The sequence below is a fragment of the Poecilia reticulata genome, chromosome 14 (assembly GCF_904066995.2).
Source record: "Poecilia reticulata chromosome 14, P_reticulata-male-v2, whole genome shotgun sequence".
Classification (NCBI taxonomy): Eukaryota; Metazoa; Chordata; class Actinopteri; order Cyprinodontiformes; family Poeciliidae; genus Poecilia; species Poecilia reticulata.
In genome coordinates this window covers 7,540,359-7,544,296 of record NC_088843.1, presented here as the reverse complement: position 1 = coordinate 7,544,296, position 3,938 = coordinate 7,540,359, and the positions used below count along the sequence as shown (strand labels likewise).

At 32.0% G+C, this 3,938-nt stretch overlaps 1 long non-coding RNA gene across 1 annotated transcript; it reads left to right on the top strand.

Moving 5' to 3' along the window:
• Positions 1 to 309: 309 nt before the first annotated feature.
• LOC145554941 (uncharacterized) lies at positions 310 to 1,988 on the top strand. The gene is made up of 4 exons (XR_014091001.1): positions 310 to 1,199; positions 1,394 to 1,522; positions 1,595 to 1,700; positions 1,791 to 1,988. It is a non-coding gene; the product is annotated as an uncharacterized LOC145554941 (long non-coding RNA).
• The last annotated feature ends 1,950 nt before the right edge of the window (positions 1,989 to 3,938 follow it).

The window sequence follows — 3,938 nt, the reverse complement described above, 5'->3', positions numbered from 1 at the left end:
TACATTGCACAATTTTTGTTATACAGTGCAAAATAATCTCAATGTCCATTAATGTTGGTTGTACATGTCAACCCAGGTGAAAAACAAAGTATGCTTTAGTATACTTCAAACATACTTAAATTTGTGAAAGTACACTTTAAGTATACCAAATATTAAGTGTACTACCTAAAAGTATATCTGAAGTATACTAAAAATACACTTGTACCAATTTTGAAATTAGAACTTCAAACACACTTAAACATAATTGTACCAAAATACAATTTTAATATATTAAATAAAAGTATACTTAAGTGAACAAAATATGAATGAATATGTATGAATTTTTAAGTGCCTTAATAATCTTTTACTATTTATTAAAATTGCATACAATAAAAAATGATAATCATGATGTAACTTTTAAGAAAGTATCCAATCAATTTTCAGACGTGTGATGTAAAACCTTATAATCAGCGGCATTAGCTCCAGTTCATACTCCAGACCAGATGGTGGCGGTATTGCACATTTTCTTTTATTTAAAAAAAACGGCACAAAGAGAAGAAAAAGACTTGAAGCAGGGAAGATAACAGACGCTGTTCAAATTCGCCGTTTTTACTCGCATAATATTGCCTTAAAAGTAGAGAGGACCTTGACAATAGTTACTAATTTTGGTAAATTCAAGCTGGTGACGTCCTAGTCCGAGTTAGACGATAACACAACGGGACAACAACCGATGGAAATGAAATGTGTGTCACAAAAGGAGTCCGAAGGAGGCTAAGTGTTGCTAGCTGGTAAGTTTGCTTATTAATTATCGTAATTTAATTATAAACAGTGCAGTAAAGATATATAACTTACGTTAGCTTCTTAAATAATTTATCAATTTTATTGTGACTTACTATAGTAATCATTCAGCTTCATGTTATTACTGCATGGAGGTTGTTTGTTGCGACTTGTACTTTTATTCATAAACTTCACCTGGTTTTAATTAAGCTCCATAAGACAGAGAGACATTGATATTGTGAGGTGGTTGTTGTTCTAACTCGTTCATCAATGATTTTATCTTCAACATATGTTTGCTGTCTAACTAAGCAAATGAAGATGAAAGAGGAAGTCAGAGAAATCGAGTGTTAGAAAACCTAAAGACTTTCTGTCTCAGTAGAGGCTCTGACTCCACCAGATCACCAACCAGCTCTAAGGATGAACCTCCACATCGTCTTCATGATGTAAGTTTGTTTTTTCAATGAGGAGCTAGCTACTGACCAGCTAGCTACATTTTCAACAGCAAAAACTGCTGTGTTACCAACACTAAGTGCTTAATAAACATGATTTGATTTAAAGGTAACTGGAAAGAATTTTTCTCTTCTTGTTAATCTAACATTTATCTTTCATTTTTTTTTTATTTGTTGTTGACTTTCAGGGCCCTGTGATGGACTGGTGACCTGTCCAGGGTGAACCCTGCCTCTCATCTGAGAGATGGGCACCACCAGCCCCCCTCACCACCCTGCAAGGATCAGTGTGTTCAGATCATGGATGGAAAGATTTTAAGGTGGTTAATGCCAACATCAACTGATTCTATGACATTGTTGACTATTTTTTTTTCTACTTCTAACATAAACAGGCAAAGACGACATCCAGAAATGTTTTTCCACCCCAGGCATCGGGTCCCAATCATCATCAGTTCTGATGATGTCACATACATGGCGAGTCCACAACGTCTTAAAATTGTAAGTATTATTTTTTTATTTGCCATTTTTCTGTTCTCTTTAAATGCAAATGCTTTCTCTGTTTAATTGCTCTATTGTTCTTTTTTGTAGGTTTCTGTAAGGTGCAGTGAACTGGAATGTTCTGTCGTTGATCCTCACTTTCATGTTTTATTGTCACACTTAAATTTTCATGTTCATGTGTTCACTTTTGATGTGTAAACTGATAATTTATGTAAAGTTCATAAAGTTGTGAGTAAAATTGGTCAATTTTAAAATGTTGGTAATAAAACTAAATATTTGAATTACCTTGCGCATCTTGTGTAATTAATCTTTTCATGTAATTTTAGCCTAAAACAATGTAAGTACTGTAGTGTAGTTATGCATGTCATGTACGTAGGAATAAAGACTTTCACGAGTAATTAAAATTGTAGTTTATTATCAATAGCAAGAAATCAAAAATAAAAATTAAGTGTAACTTAAATACATTACTAATATATTAATATATTTAAAATATATTTGAAGTATATGAAATGTATATTTTTAATATAATTCTGAGACAGAATTATTACACTCAAAATATAATATCAAAATATAATAATAAAGCTCTGAAATATATTTAAAAAGTATACTTTAAGTACACTTGAAGTTGTTCCAAAAAAGTACGTATAGTATACTAAAATATACTATTAGTTGTAATTTAATACTATTTAAATACCACTAAAGTATACTAAGCATAAAATTTGTTGTTCCAAAATGGTACAGTTTAAGTACATCGATTAAAGTATGTTAAAATTTAGTATACTTTTTTTTTTCACCTGGGAAGATTTTCTTAGGTTGTCTTTGCAAAATATTGCCACGTGATTCAGGTTGTCAAGTGGACAATTTTTCTGAAACGTGTATTCACTGGACTAAATAGGACAGATTTGGTCTCATCTACACCATATGTGAAACTTCAAACAGTTTGTCTTTATTGTAACAATTTGTTTCATCTAGTCATTCTTCCATAAACACTATTATCCACAATTGTACACACTTTTTTTCAGATTTTTGTTGGTAATAGCATCAAATTCCTAGGAAAATGCTATGAAGACTTGCAACGCTCATTAAGACATAAACGAATAGAAAATACAGTATGTTTTACACAGATACTTGAAAGCACCAAAGGATGGTTATGATGTGCTGCATAACTGAAGGCAAATCAACCTACAATATGTTGATGAAGCTGTTTTTGATTTCTCATTGTGCTCAGACTATCTGACTACTTCTTCCTCAGTTTTCAGCAAATGGCCCCTTCTGTTCAACTTGGATAACCCCTATCCAAATTTCCATTTTATCAGAGGAGCTGTAATGAACAGATCGCAGATTACTGTTCAATGTTGTCTTTAATCCTCCGAGTCAGGACACTGAGATACCTCCTGGACTGCTTCTGCTGAGCAGATTTAGAGCAGCAGAGCTGAGACTTCCTGTCAAACAGCACCAGTGACTTTTCAGCAAATCACCACTTACTCATTCAGGTTATATTCAAGAAATCAAAGTAAATTTCTCAAAGAATACAAATAGCAGATTCATGAATCAAAACCTGCACACCAGTTGTAGACCATTTTGAGTTTTGTGTAAATTTTTGAATTAGATTTTTAGGTCAAAATATGTCAGAAAAAAAATCTCAACATTTTTCTGTAATGCAAATTGAATGGGGTGGGGGGAAAAACTGAATTATTCACTCTAAAAGCATCCAAGTGCTGACTGCACTGATGGCAAAACTGTTTTATAGTTTTGCAAGAAATGTATGAATTTTATACATGCTCTACACATTTATAAAATTTGTAGAACATTAATCTGTTTTACTATAATCAGTAAAACAGATTTTACTGATTATTTGTACATAATTACCAAGAAATTTCTTGGTAGTGTAAATATATTTGATGCTAATTGAGTAACCTTTCAGTGAATATATATTTTAAATTTGGTGTGTGAATCCATAAGAGTTTTTTTTTTAAATTTTATATAATTTTGGCATAGATTTTTTTTTAGGCCTTAACATCAGTGGAAGTGACAGTTCACTATTGTTTCAATGCCATGGGTTAGGTCTGATATTGTTCCAGTAGTATAGTATGCAATTTGTAAACCCCCTCCCAAAACACACAATATGGAAAACATCATAAGTGACACACATGCTTCATTGGATATTTAGCAAATGGGCCAACTAGATAAGTTCTAATGAACGCTTAAGCTTTAATTTAGTCATATCTAAATATTTTC